Here is a 15,112-nt window from a genome sequence, read left to right as displayed (position 1 = left end):
CAACTTGATGAGTAAGCTGCCTGGGTGGGAGACAGGGACATGTTATAGAAGAGTCTCAGGGGTTCCCTCTCCAATAGTTTCAGCAAATGCAAAGGATTCCCCACACAAAGCAATACTCAAGCTTGTGAGAGATACTGAACATGAAACGAAGTCTAAAGAAGACCTTTAAGGTTACACTATATGTTAAACCCACTGCCATACCCACATTTGGATTGTGGTTGTTTTCCCTCAAGAGAAAACGTTAAGATTTAGATTGTGTTAGGCAACATTTCTGAAGTTCTGAAGGTGACTTTCTGACCACACTGGACTATGTGGGGTAGTAAGTTGAAAAATAATACAATTTGAAAAATAATAATAATAAAAATAATAATACAAGTGAAAAAAATAAGAATAAATAAAAAAATAATTTAAGTGTTATGAAGGCAGAGTGCAGGGTACTAGAGGAACATACACCAGGAGGACCTCCCATGAGGAGGTGAGAATTGGGCCAATAGCTGCAGGATGAGAAGGAACTAACAGTGTGAAGAGGACCAGGTTCAGTCTTGGGCAAATATGAAGGCCGTGAGGTGGGCGTGACCATGGCCATCAAAGGGAGAATTTGGACCTACTGCCACAAAGGTCAGTTGTGACCAGGTTGCAGAAGACTCCACTTTAGGACACAGATACCAGGAAAGATAGCCTATTAATAATGAAGTGGCTAACTGAAAATCAGATGGCAGAGCTATGAATCAAGAGGAAAATAATCTAAAAATTTCCAGTGGCAAAATCAAGCAGGCTTTAGCTATTCCTTGAACATTGGGGAAGCCAGAGAAGAGGAAAAGCCCTGCATGCCTGAAGGTTCTAAGAATGATGGACTTTACTGAGATGGTGCAGCCGCTTGAGAGAAATTAAGGCTAAAAAGAAAGAACCAGTGAAAGAGTTATCAATTTTCTTAATCTGATATATTGGCTAAAGGTGTCAGTTGTCAGGCTATCATTTAAAAGCTCCATATGAATGTTATTTTGACCTCCATTTACACACAGAATGAAAACTATCTCAGCAGGGGACAATGACTCATGATGCTAAGTCCACAACCTAACCATTGCACTCTTGGAGATTCATCCCATAGAAATGTAAACTTTCATTCACATAAAAATCTGCTCACGCCTGTAATCCCAGGATTTTGGAAGGCCAAGCCAGGCAGATTATGAGGTCAGGAGATGGAGACCATCCTGGCCAGCATGGAGAAACCCCGTCTCTACTAAACTACAAAAAAATTAGCAGAGCATGGTGGCATGTGCCTGTAGTCTCAGCTCCTCAGGAGGCTGAGGCAGGGGAATAGCTTGAACCTGGGTGGCGGAGGATGCCATGAGCAGAGATCGTGCCACTGAACTACAGCCTAGGCAACAGAGCGAGACTCCATCTCAAAAATAAAAATAAAAATCTGTGTACCTCGTGTTTATTGAAGCTTTATTCATAGTAGCCAAACAACAGAAACAGTCCAGATGTCTTTCAACTGGTAAATAATTAAATACTCTGTGGTACATACACAGCATGAAATACTACTCAGCAATAAAAAGGAACAAATTATTGATGTACCTAACGCCTTGGGTGAACCTCCAGACAACTACGCTGAGTGAAAAACATCAATCCCCAAAGATCAGGTACTCTATAATTCCATTTATGTAATAATTTGTAATGTTCAGATTTTTAAAATGGAGGACACTTTAGTGGTTGCCAGGGGCAGGAACAGAGGAAGATGAGGCAGAAGGGAGATGGGTTTGCTTACGAAAGGGTAACATCACTGCTCCTTGTGTTAGTAGAATTGTTTAGCATCTTCACTGTGGTGGGGGATACACAAACCTATTCAGGTAACAAAATTGTGCAAAGCTAATTGTACATATACACTATTCTGGCTGTGCTATTATATTATAGTTTTGTAAAATGTTAGCATTCTAGGAAATGGGGTAACATGTACACAGGGGTATCTCTATTTTTTCTTACTACTGCATGTGACTCTACAATGATTTCCATAAAAATTTCAATTTATAAAAGTAATTTTAAGTTAACATTTACTAAGCATGTATGTTACATACACTAGGAAGATATTCTAATATTTCATTAGTTCATGCAAAAAATCCATATTTTCATAGTTTCAAAAAAAGTAAAAGCTCTACATACAAAGTAATTGTCCAAAAAGTGCAATGAGTCTATTATAGATGCAATATTTAAATTCACTTTTTCGGATTCCAAATACGATGTTTTCACTTCTACACATAGCTGAAACGAAAACTTTGATTCTAGGCCTGCATTATTTTGTGTATGTGATGGATGTGAAACTGGAGAAAGCATTCAGCAGAGCCCAGAATGGAAAAGCTCACGAGGCTTCCTAGAGTACAGGGACAGAAGCCATCCCAGAAACTCTTGCTAGACTAGATGACGCTGTGCCACAATGCTATCACAATAACATGTAACACAGGGAAGAGGAAAGGCACAACAGAAAAACAGAAATGAAATAAAACTTCATCCTGTTCATAAGCTTAATGAATTGTTTCCACTGCCAATACAAGACAAAGGAAGACATGCCTGGATATTCCTGCAATGGGACCCTGCTAATTTCTCTCTCTGCTACTAGTCTATAAGAGGACAACTGAGCGTACAAAAAGAAAAGGCGTATTGAGAGCAAATAAAGGAAAAAGCATTCCTGAGGCCCTCAACACAGGCCTCCTGGATAACAGTCACATCCTACCTCCCAGGAAACAGCCACAGTTGACACTGCAGGAACCTGCAAGCTGCTCTGATGTAATGGCTACTGCAAGGGCAGCCGAGGGGTGGCTACTGATGCCACCACTATCACCTACCCAAGAGCACAGTCATTGTGGTTAGAAAAATGTATTTTGAAAACCAAACGCAGAAATGGTCATCAAACCTTCCTTCATTCCACGTACCATCCCTCTCTTCCTCCTTCCCTTATTCATTCATGCATTCATTTATTCAATGAACTCAAGGCTCTACTGACTGCCACCTCTCTGCCAGGCACTGTGATAAGTACTTGGAATTTATCATGGATAGAACAGCTGAAGACATCTTTCCTCATCAAAAGTATCTTTCACTATGAAATTTTATTTTGGTTGATCAAGTACAAGAGCTGAAGCTTCAAGCAAAAAAAAAAAAAGAATTATCCTTATTCTTTGAAGATAATGCATTAGCTTTTAGAATACAGTGTGCATGTGAGACATGCTTGTGTGGATCTACTTTTAAGTTGATCTGTATGTGTAAATTTAATCCATAGTTTTATTTAAACCTATACAGGTCCATACCCCTACCAAAGCAAAGGAGTGTGCAAAAAACGGGGCAGAGAAGATCCGAGACCTGGAAGAGCCATCTAGACTTCTCTGGATCCGTTTTTTTCATCTATCGCATCAAAGAATGGATGACTCTCAGAAATTCTACGCTAAGAAATTCTCAGTCTTTTAGTCCAAATATTTATAAAATATCTACTACATGCTCTGGAGGATCTAAACAAGGTAGACAGTTTTATAAAATGTAAGCTTTAGTTCAGGAAAAAACAAGAAACATGAATGATGAAAGAATAGAACAAGACAGCAATGGCCAAATGACAGATTCAAAAAGAAAAAAAAAGAACAGCTCATAGCAACGGGATCCTTCCCTGCCACAGAACCATGCCTCCACCTCCCCAAACAGCAGGAAACCTGTGACACAGCCACACAACCCCCAATGCAGAGCTTCAGCCTGCTAGTATCAAACTCACAGATTTCCCAGCAACTATCTGCCTACATCTATGGACTAGAGGCAGAGGGGCTCAGAAACAAGCCAATGCGACCCATATTTCCCATCAAGATGACTTGTTAACAAGGCCACAATAAAAGAATTACACACATGCTTTTATCAGCAGCTTCATTTGCTCCCCTCAGTCTTCCAAACAGAATATCAAGAGGCAAAGAAAGACAGCATCTGATTACAAGTATGTTTCCTGCCCCCTTTCAGTTTAATTAGAGATTTTAAAAAGTAAACTTCTCAAACTTGGCTAGTTCCAGCACTGACTTAAAGCTAACTGCAGAGTCAAGAAGATAAAAACACACTTTGTTGATGTGTTCATGTGTGGATGCCTACCCATACATACATACATGCAAAATTAATACATGCTATATAAACAAAAGTTTCTTAAGCCATTCATTTAAGTTGTGTCACAAGTTTGAAGCAATAACTTCTATGTTTATTAAAACCACTTTCTAGTTCTTTCTTAGAAACTTGTAAAGGGACTTATGAGTACAAATTTTATTAGCTGCTTCAATTTTACAACATGGTATACAACAGTTTCAATACTACAATTATAAAGTAAGTATGAGTTGTACTGAAGAGTTTCCTATTTTGAAAAAAATATAACTAAATGAAGCTATCTGAATATAGATCTATAGAGTGGTCTGAGATTAACTATTTTAAACACCCAATCATTGAGAGATTTGCCTTGTCTTTTTCTAACAAACAAGAGGACCAAAACACGCAACTCAGGCTGGGCACGGTGGCTCATTCCTGTAATCTTAGCACTTTGGAAGGCCAAGGTGGGCAGATCATGAGGTCAAGAGATTGAGACCATCCTAGCCAACATGGTGAAACCCCATCTCTAGTTGGGTGTGGTGGTGCAAGCCTGTAGTTCCAGTTACTCAGGAGGCTGAAGCAGGAAAATCACTTGAACCCAGGAGACAGAGGTTGCAGTGAGCCAAGATCATGCCACTGCACTCCAGCCTGGTGACAGAGCAAGACTCTGTCTCCAAACAAAAAACAAAACAAAACAAAAACCATGCAGTTCAAAAGATGAGGCTCATCTTACATAGGTTGCTTATAAACGGATTTTGAAATTCTGCTCAAGGTTTCACTGTTGTGAACTCTGGCTATCTGGTAAGTTTTCCATTATGTACGCCTTTCTAGCCAGTGCCTTTACAAGACTTCAAAAGCAAAAATAATCTTTTTCTCTTTTTGTCAAATAAGAAACTACTCCAGTAAAAATACAGATATTGCTCTAGTGAAGTATACCAAGTGTGTGTAGAACCCAGAGGAAATCATAGGAACGCTTGAAAATGCCAACATCCAGGTCAAAAAAGATTGAGGTCAGAGGAAACAGTAACATGAGAATACCAACAGTACCATTGGAAAAGGAAAAAAAGAAAGGTGTAAGAAATTGCTTTTGGGATGTGTCATGTTCACTTTTATGAAACAGAACAAAATATATTGAAAATATTCTATATTAGAAGGTTTGAATTTCTAATGGAGCTATGTACCAAGTTTTTCTCTTTAAAAAAACCAACAATTTAGTAATTAAGAAAAACTATTTATTTGTATACTTCCATATCCCAGGTATCCTTTGCATATATTACCTAATTTTCCCCCATCAATCATGTGAGGTAGGTCATATTAGCTCCCTTTCAGGGATGAGTAAGCTGACTTAGAAAGGTTAAGTAATTTTTATGAGTTCACACAAGTAGTTACAGAGTTGGGTCTAATCCTAGATCTATTTTGCTTCCAAGTCTGGACTCTTTTCATGTTGCCAAACTGCCTTACTAGCAAGTATGAGAGACTATATGTATATAGAATACATATACACACTAATACATACATATATGTCTACACACACATATCTTTTAATGCACAGATACACATGTAAAATTTTTACATCCAGATTTATAAAAAATACAGCAATTGAGAAGAGTGATATGGCATAGTTTTAATAACATCAAGTTTAATACAAGAGTTGGCAAACTACAGCCCATGGCCAAATCTGTCCCACCACCTGTTTTTATATTGCTCACAAGCTAAAGATGGCTTTTATATTTTTCACTGGTGGGAGTAAATAGAAAGAATAATATTTTATGACACATAAGAATTAAATGAAATTTAGATTTCAATGTCCATGAATAAAGCTTTATTGGAACAAGGCCATGTTCATTCATTTATGTGTTGGCTATGGCTGCTTTCATACAACAGCAGCAGAGTTGAGTAGCTGCCACAGAGAGCATCTGGCTTATAAAGCCTGAAATATTTACTATCTAGCCTCCTAGTTTTAGAGAAAACTTTCCTGCTTGACTCACCAATGCACGGTCATTACTCTGGTTAACAAGAAAGCAAATCTCAAAAGCAATACGTTATCATAGCCAAATATAATATGCCTTGTACTCCATGGGGGAGCCTCACATATCAGTAACGAAAAGACGACCCTGTCCCTGGCTTGACTTGTTTTCAATTATATTACATGTGCGTTTTTCTAAATATCCAGTTAAGTTTGTAATATCAGTATCAATTTTTAAAAATACGTATTTGCAATATACCAAAACAAAGCCAGAAAAACTAATTACTTAATAGGTCTCAAAATATTAGAAAAATTAAAATAAAAATAAACAAAACAAAACCCAACTCATTGAGAAGTCAAAAATCTTCTATAAAAACACTGAACTACTGAGAATTAGTAACACTTTAAAACCTGACCCTAAGATCTCATTTTAAACCATCTTCATTGGTGTTAGCTGAATTTGGACTAAATGGTTTCTGTTTGTTGTTTTTACTAAAACAAACATTTTTAGGAAAAATGTCTTTGCCCTATAGCCCAATCTAAACTGTAATTTTTTGAAAAGTTATGGGTCAGTCTGACAGAATCACAGAGTCATCTTATCTTATTATGAAATAATTCTGTCACAACACCGAACAATTTTATATCACTTGTTTTTGGACTTGGCTTAACAGAAAATACAGTCAATCCTCATTAGTCAAGGTTCATATTTGTGAATTTGCCTACTTCCTAAAATTTATTTGTAACCCCAAAAATCAATACTTGCAAAGCTTTCATGGCCATTTGTCGACATGCACAAAGCAGCAAAAAGTTGTGAGATGCTCAACAGGTACGTTCCTAGGTGAGGTCAGGCAGGGTACTGGTCTGTCGTCTTGCTTCAGCTTTTATACCATAAAAGACTATCCTTATCATGGTCTAGTTAGTGCCATGTTTTTCCATTTTTGTGCTTTTTTTTGGGGTCATGTTGCTTTTTAAAATGAACCCAAGTGTAGCACTTCAGGGCTGCCTAGTGCTCCTGAGGAATGAAAGGAGGCTAAGATAAGCCTTAAGGAAAAAACACACATTACAGTGCTCCAGTCAGGATGAGTTACAGTGCTGTTGCCAGGGCCATAGGTTCAAAGTTAATGAATCAACAACATAAGCAACATAAATATGGCATCTTTAAACAGAAACCCATATAAAATGAGGTTATGTATTGATCTGTGGACAAAAACATTACAAAAACATTGTGACCAGAGGCTCACAGGAACCTAACCCCGTATTCCCCATAGAAGTAGTTCAGTATTCACTAATTCGGTGTTCTCTGTTACTTTCTAGTCATAACTGCTGCAAATAACAGACGATCAACTTTATTTGTGTGATGTGGTTGACTCTGAGTCCCCATTTCAAAGCACTGTTTTGCTGATAGCTCCCAGATATTTGTGGCCCTAGGATGTAAGAAAATGTAGAATAGAGAGAATCAATATTTATTCAATCTCAACTAATAACAAAATGTTGTATCCCTACAGCCTTTGGGGACTGTGGGAAAAGCCATTTGCTTTCAGAAAGGAAACAACTGGCAAAATCAGTTGTTTAAACTGACTATTGCTCTCATTTGCTCATGAAAATCCATCCTGGGATGCTGGCCTCTGAGAGGTTTGACATCAGGCTATCCTTCAGATGTCAGCCAAACAGGAGACGGGGAAGCAGTTTAACACCACAGCTTCCCTGATCCTCCCTGCTTCAGTGAAGAGCAAAATTAGCTTTCCATGCTGCCACTTTTCCTTGCAATGTGTAAGCAAAGAAAGGGGATTTGCTTACCAACACAGACACTCACGGAGGAAAATGTGCAAGTGGACGTCATTAGTCAGTTCCCCAGAACAAAGGGGATTAAATGGCATATGTCTGTCCTCCCACATATCATCTAGTCCATCCTTCTGGTTTTGATTTAAATAAAATGCAAAGGTGGGTCACACCCATTTACAAAAACTTTATCTTGTTTGTGTCAAATGAGTTACATAAAACATACAAAGTTTCTATAATATTAAAGAGTCAAGGCAAAACCACAAAACATGTCACATTAAGAAATCAGGAGCAAAATATTCAAGCATTTGTATTTGTATTGACATGTTATCAGAAAATAAAATAAAAATCTACTTTGGGAAAGGTAAAGGCACTCAAAAGGCAGCAAAATTTGCAATGGAGCTAGTTATTGGTGCTTGCAAAACGATATTTTTAAATGACTTCACCTGTTTTTCCTAGCAATAACACAACCTTCCTCACTTTTCTTTTTGTTTCCTCCTTCCCTTTAGAGAAAAGTGTGATACGATCATAGGTCATATACTCATTCAATACCCGTGCACAGAAATTAAGTTAAAGGGGAAAAAAAAACATGACTTATAAGTCATAAAGAACAGGGCTGATACGCATGTAACAGCAGACCATGGCTGAGATAAGGATGCTAAACAACAGAAGTACTTATCCTTTATCATCACATAAGAAGTACAAGATGGTTGGTTCGGTGGCTCACTCCTGTAATCCCACACTTTGGGTGGCTGAGGTGGGTGGATCACGAGGATAAGAGATCAAGACCATCCTGGCCAACATGGTGAAACCCTAGCTCTACTAAAAATAGAAAAATTAGCTAGGCATGGTAGCATGTGCCTGTAGTCTCAGCTACTCAGGAATCTGAGACAGAAGAATCACTTGAACAAGGGAGGTAGAGGTTGCAGTGAGCCCGAGGTTACAGTGAGCCAAGATCATGCCACTGCACTCCAGCCTGGTGACAGAGTGAGACTCCGTCTCAAAAAAAAAAAAAAAAAAAAAAAAAAAAAAAAAAAAAAAAAAAAAAAAAAAAAAAAAGTACAAGATGAGAATGGAATTTAGAAATGTGGCAAGTTTTAAAAAATAATCAAAAATAAAATCTTTAAGGATGAAAATAAACCATGCAAATTGTTCTACTTCTTGAATACAGTTCTAAGTCAATATTAAACTGACAACCTAGTGTGTCCCCAGGGGTTTCTTGAAACATATTGTCTTTTTAAAGCACAAAATACAGAGTATTGGGGCACCTGCTAGACTAACTTTCCTGCTTGAGAGAGTGATATTTCACTGCCACAGCAAATTTCCCACATCCTCTAGAGGCACGAAGCAATTCAATTGTCTTGCACTTGGAATAAGAGCTACAGCCAAGGAATTTATGGAGTCAAAGTATGTTCTATTTTTCAACTGGCACATATCAGTATTTCCCAAGTATACTTCAGGGAACACTAGACTCAAGAAATACTCTGCAAAAGCCCAAATTCTGGCTCCACCTGGGCACCTACACTCACCATGTATCCTTCCTGGAGATTCAAAAACACTCCTAGCCTCTTGCATGGCCTGCAGAACTGACTCTGTTCTACTTTGTTTAACCCAGTGCCTCTTCCCATTTGGTCAATTAATGCCTCCTAACATTCCCTGGATTTGTGGAACACAACCTACAAAAGACTCAACAATTCAGCTCTAAAACACTGTCTCTTAGCAGCAAATGTATGTGGGCCTGCTGTCACTTAGCTGTGGCTTTACATGGCTTTGTAGTAAAATCAGTAGGCTGAAAGCAAATATACCAAAGAAACAGGCACTGAGGCAGCTGTGCAGGGGAATAAAGTTTGCAGTGAAATGTGAAAAGATACGTAAGATCAAGTCATCCCTATTCCCTCAACTCCTCATTTACCAGAAAAGATGTCAGACTGATAAGGGTGAATCTTGGTTTAGTGCCCCTCTCTCCTGTACAAGCTCCTTTGAGTCCTTGCTGCACAAAGAACTCCGAGCAAGGCCCAGCTGAATCCACTCCTAATCTTCTCCCAGGACCCTTCAGTATATCTAAGGCATTTGTTTTAACAAGGAGACTCTCACGAACCAACAAGGCTCTCATATTTGATAACTTTATCCTCCCACCCCCCACAGTCCCTGCCCACCCTCCCCAGCCTCACTTCCTTATAGAGAGCCATGGGGGAAGGGGATTTTCAGCTATCTATGCATTTTTTTCTCTTTTTAAAGCAACCATTTCTATTAAAGAGCACTGCCTCCCTCAGAATCACTGTCTTCTGAAAACAGAGAAGAAGGCTAAAATTCTGGGTGCAAGCAGAGGCTTCTGGGGTGCATGCAGGATTAGAATCAGAAGAAATCAATGGTTGACTCCTTTGCCTCAGGGGTGTGGAGGTGGGAAATAGGAGGCGGCAGGGACGGTGGAGGGCAGATTCAAAGCAGAGATCTTTTTCTTTTAATCAGCACAATAAAGCAAGAGGGTGAATCCATGAGGAAAAAATTACTCTTCACATGGCAAAAATGCAATGTCTAAATCAAAAGAGGCAGGTGCTCTGAGGATGGCAGGTACTCGCACTTCTCCACTGCTTCCCAACCACAGGAGGGCAGGTCCACGCAGCAGAAATTAGGAAAAACATTAAATAAGGAATTAAATATGTGTTAATCATCAAATACTTGACAATTTATGTTTTAAATAACAGTAATTAACCTGAAATTAGCTGTATTTCACGCAGGTTACCATTGTGATGTGTACCTGTGGCATACTATTTGACCATAAACAGTAGAAGCTACATAAAATGACTACTGTGGCAAAAACACTTTACTCTGCTAAGAAACTTTTCAAAACTCTATAAATGTCTAATAATGTTAATATAATGCTAGAGGAAAAAAAAATGTGAATGTAAGAGATGCCCAAAAAGACCTATCATGTTTACCAAAAGTACACAGGACACTGTGTCTAGACTGATTGAAAACTTCCCCTAGTCCAACAATTGCAAAGTTCAGACGCTGACCAAGATGAAAATTAACTCAGTATTTTGTAGCCAAAGAGAAGTGAGAAATAAACGTTCTGGAAGGAGGCCCAGGAGGTCATGAGAAGTAGCGAACTGAAGAGCCCAACACAACAGTCCCTGAATGCAACCCAGGGTCCTTGAGATGCAGTCAAACAAGTCCAGGGAAAAGTGAATTCCACGGATCCTCATAGAACCTCACCTTACACTTTTGTATGATAGCACTTCTGGAATGTTCTGATGGAAGGGAACTTGGTTCACTTTGTCTCACGCAGTGTTTCACAAAAGGATTTGTTCCTGGAAGCCTTTTTCATTTAATACCTTTTAACATTCCACTAAACACATTTAAAGCTCCTTAGCAAGGAGAAAGAAGGCACTCAACTATTAACTGGTTCCCTTTTACCATCTTCCACAAATCTTAATAATCTTAACAGTGGTTCAACAAACTACCACCACTTCTTAAGAGGCTAGCGTATCCCCAGTGTGCTTTTCCTTTCATCTTCAACCCCTGAACAGTCATTATATTTAACCCCATAATTAGGAAAGTAAGGCTCCCAAAGTTTAAATCAGTTGTCCACGCTTCTAAGTAAGTAGGGCTGATATTCAAATCCCATTCTTTGTAACACAAAGTGTATGTTCTTTTACTGGTCTCTGATGCTACTCACGTGCAAACAATTTATAATATGAAAATCCTTTCAAAGAATTCATTAATCAATTCCCATTCACATCAAAACTACTTACTAGTGTGAAACTTGCTTATAGAAATAAAGTACTATATGAATATAAAGTATTTTAACACATAAATATTTCAAGTATACGTGAACCTTATATTAATATTTTAGAATTCTAGAATCTATCCTGCAGCCTACGTAATAATTGTAGAAGCTCTGTCTAGGGGAAGCTGACTCCCTGCACCCTGAGAGAGGGTTTCTCAAAGGTGTCACCTCCTTTAGATGCCCATAGCCTATTATCTTGTCTTCAGCTTTCAGGCCTAGAAACGGCCTGAGAAGGCATCACTTGGATATTGACTTTTATGCACCATGTTCACATAAGATAATGTTACTCACATGCATCCATACACACACAATACTGGAAAAATTAATTTTTATATTTTTTGAATCAGAAAGATAATAGAAACTAGAATTACATCTTGAGGCCAGTACAGAACTCCTTATAAAGAAATCTGTATGGCAAATTATATTAAAAGTAGACAGGCTCTTGCATGACTCATATTTCTAAGAGCATCAGGCTGTAACAGCCACCTTCTCAGTACAGATGTGCTGGCCCCATGGGCTGGGGATTGGATTTGCAGCCCAAGTAAGCCCCTCCTCTGGCTCAACTTAACAACTTACTTGTTTTTTGGTTGTTTTTGTCCAGGTTTTTCTTCTGACCGTCTCTAATTAGGCTGACACCTTAGACCAGGAGTGAAAATTGGATTTGGTAGGTGTCTTCCTTTTACTTTATATTTGTGAATACGGCTTGTCCTTCTTATCCTAACTGGGAAACATCATTTAGGTCTTAATAGTGATTTTAAGGCCTGCAGTGCTTGGGAATATTCCTACTGACATTCTCTTGCCACATCTACAATGTGCCATTTACCTAATAGCTTATATTACTATTAGGGTAATGGTTTCAGTTCCTTTACTTTCAAGCAGATAAAGAGGAAATAATAAAGAAATGCTACCCTAATTCTGTCTTTAAAAATTCCAAGGCTGAGGCTTTGTTGGAGTAGTCTGGAATTATATAAACAAGTGGGTTTTCAGTAGATCTACACCCTTTACAGATATTGGTCAGGAGTTTTTAAAAACTCAGCAATACTGTATTAAAGAATCTCTACAACTCCATATTTAAATTCAAAGTATGAAGCTATTCCTAATGAAACGATCAGTGCAATGAACTCAGTGTTTGTGCACTCCCCAGGTTCATGTTGAAACCCTAACCCAACATGTGGTATTAGGAGGGGAGCTTTCGGGAGGTGATGGAGTCATGAGGGTGGAGCACTCATGATGGGAGTAGACCTTCATAAGAAGAGGTGTGAGAGCTCTTGCTTCCCTGACCTCCCCCAACTGTGTGAGGACACAGAAAGATGTCCATCTGCATCAGGAAGAGAACTTCCATTGGAATCTGACGATCCCGGCGCCCTGATATTGAACTTCGCAATCCCCAGAAATGTGAGAAATATTGTCTGTTGTTTAAGCTATACAATCTGTCATATTTTGTTACTGCAGCACAGCGGGCTAAGATAACAATGAAGCAATGAAGATATCAATTCAAAAATGAACCAAAAAGCTATGAGAATAAACTTGTAACTTAAGTTGGCAAATCATTGATTGCTCAGTAAAGTGTGAGAGATCACAGTGAAAAGTGAGAGGGCTTAAAGGTTAGGAGCAGAAGTTCACAATTAGGAAGGCAAAATATTTATCCAAAGGTACTCAAGAAAGTAGGAATTCACTGAAAATGACAATGGCCTAAAATATACAGTACCATCTTACTTTCAATGCAGTTTGGTAGTTCCTTTTTAAAGTCTGGTCTTCCAAGACTGTGTCCATAGACCACATCGTTCCTTTAATGTAGTTGACCGAGCAAAGAGCGTAAAAGGCAAAACAGAAATTCCACATCTGACTGCAGCCTAGGTCATGCTAAACCACCATACTGTGGGTCTGGAGACTGTGACTGGTCTCAAGAGAGCCCATTCTAGAGGTTTTGCATGGGCACTACTAAGGCCCAAGAGAAAAAACTCAGGGAAAAGATGAGCAGGACATATTTTCTGATCTCAACTAGGAGTGTGGTCCACTGGCCTCAATACAGCAGACACCTGGAGACTGAGGAAGAATCTAGAATAGCTCCCAGAGGGATAGTGGGAACATTCTAGGTCCCTGTCTTCCCTACTTTGGGAAAAGCTCCTCCAAAAGAAGGTTTTTAATCACATTCAGCTTCTCAGCCTAGGTCACCATAAAAAAACCCTTTGAAGCCTAGCTTGGCCAAACCCACTTCTACTGCTTGCTGTTTTTATTTTTATTTTTTTAAGACAGCATCTAGTTCTGTCTCCAGGCTGGAGTGCAATCGCACGATTTCAGTTCACTGCAACCTTCAAGCGATTCTCGTGCCTCAGCCTCCCAAGTGGCTGGGACTACAGGCGTCCATCACCATGCCCAGCTAATTTTTGCATTTTTAGTAGAGATGGGGTTTTGCCATGTTGGCCAGGCTGTTCTTGAACTCTTGGCCTCAAGCAATCCACCTGCCTCAGACTCCCAAATTGCTAGGACTAAAGGCACAAGCCACTGTGCCTGGCCACTCACTTGATTTTTAATCCTATGAAATGTGTTTCCTAGTATGTTTTAAACTACTAATTGGTCACTAGATTTACATAGAAAGAATATGTTCATTAAATAGGATATTTTCCTTCTGGGGGAAAAACTAATTTTTACTTTTTATTTTATAAATAAAAACAGTACATGTACATTGGGAAAAACTGAGAATATAACAGATGGCAAAAAAAAAAAAATCACCTGTTATCCCACTAGCTAGAGAGAGTCTAGATTCTTTCTTCCTTTTTGTCTTCTTCTTCTTGAGACAGGGTATCACTCTGTCACCCAGGCAGTAGTACAGTGGTGTGACCATGGCTCACTGAAGCCTTGACTTCCCAGGTTCAAGTGATCCTCCAGCCTCAGCTTCCTGAGTAGCTGGGACTACAGGTGAATGCCATTATGTCCTGCTAATTTCTGTATTTTTGAGTTTTTTTTTGTAGACACTGGATTTTGCCATGTTGCCCAGGCTGGTCTTAAACTCCTGGTCTCAGGTGATCATCTCACCTCAGCCTCCCAAAGTGCTGGGATTACAGGCTTGAGCCACTGTACCCAGCCAACATACCACTTTCTTATGTATTTATTTCAGAATATATTTCAATCTTTATTAGATTTTTTAAGTTTTTAAAATAGAATTTAGCATATTGCTTTATACCTCTTTAATTCATTTAACAATATAACTTTAAATGCATCATTAAATTTTCTTCCGTAATATTATTCTTAATGGCTGCAAGATAAATTTTTGTATTGAGGTAGCATAAATTAACAAATCCTCTATTGTTGTAAAAATACTGTTTCTGATTTTTCTTTGCTATAAATAAGCTGCTATGAATATTCCAGTAGTTAATGATTTGCAATTGTTCTTCATTACTTCCTTAGGATAAATTCCTAATGGTGGATTGCTAGATTTAAGCATTTCTAAATTTTCTGACACTGTTAAGACTTATTGC

At 38.6% G+C, this 15,112-nt stretch overlaps 1 protein-coding gene across 9 annotated transcripts in view; it reads right to left on the bottom strand.

Moving 5' to 3' along the window:
• PTPRM (protein tyrosine phosphatase receptor type M) overlaps positions 1-15,112 on the bottom strand; it is an 836,104-nt gene that overhangs the window by 496,065 nt on the left and 324,927 nt on the right. The window lies entirely within an intron of this gene.

Source organism: Saimiri boliviensis, chromosome 13 (assembly GCF_048565385.1).
Source record: "Saimiri boliviensis isolate mSaiBol1 chromosome 13, mSaiBol1.pri, whole genome shotgun sequence".
Taxonomy (NCBI): Eukaryota; Metazoa; Chordata; class Mammalia; order Primates; family Cebidae; genus Saimiri; species Saimiri boliviensis.
This window is presented reverse-complemented; position numbering and strand designations above follow the sequence as displayed.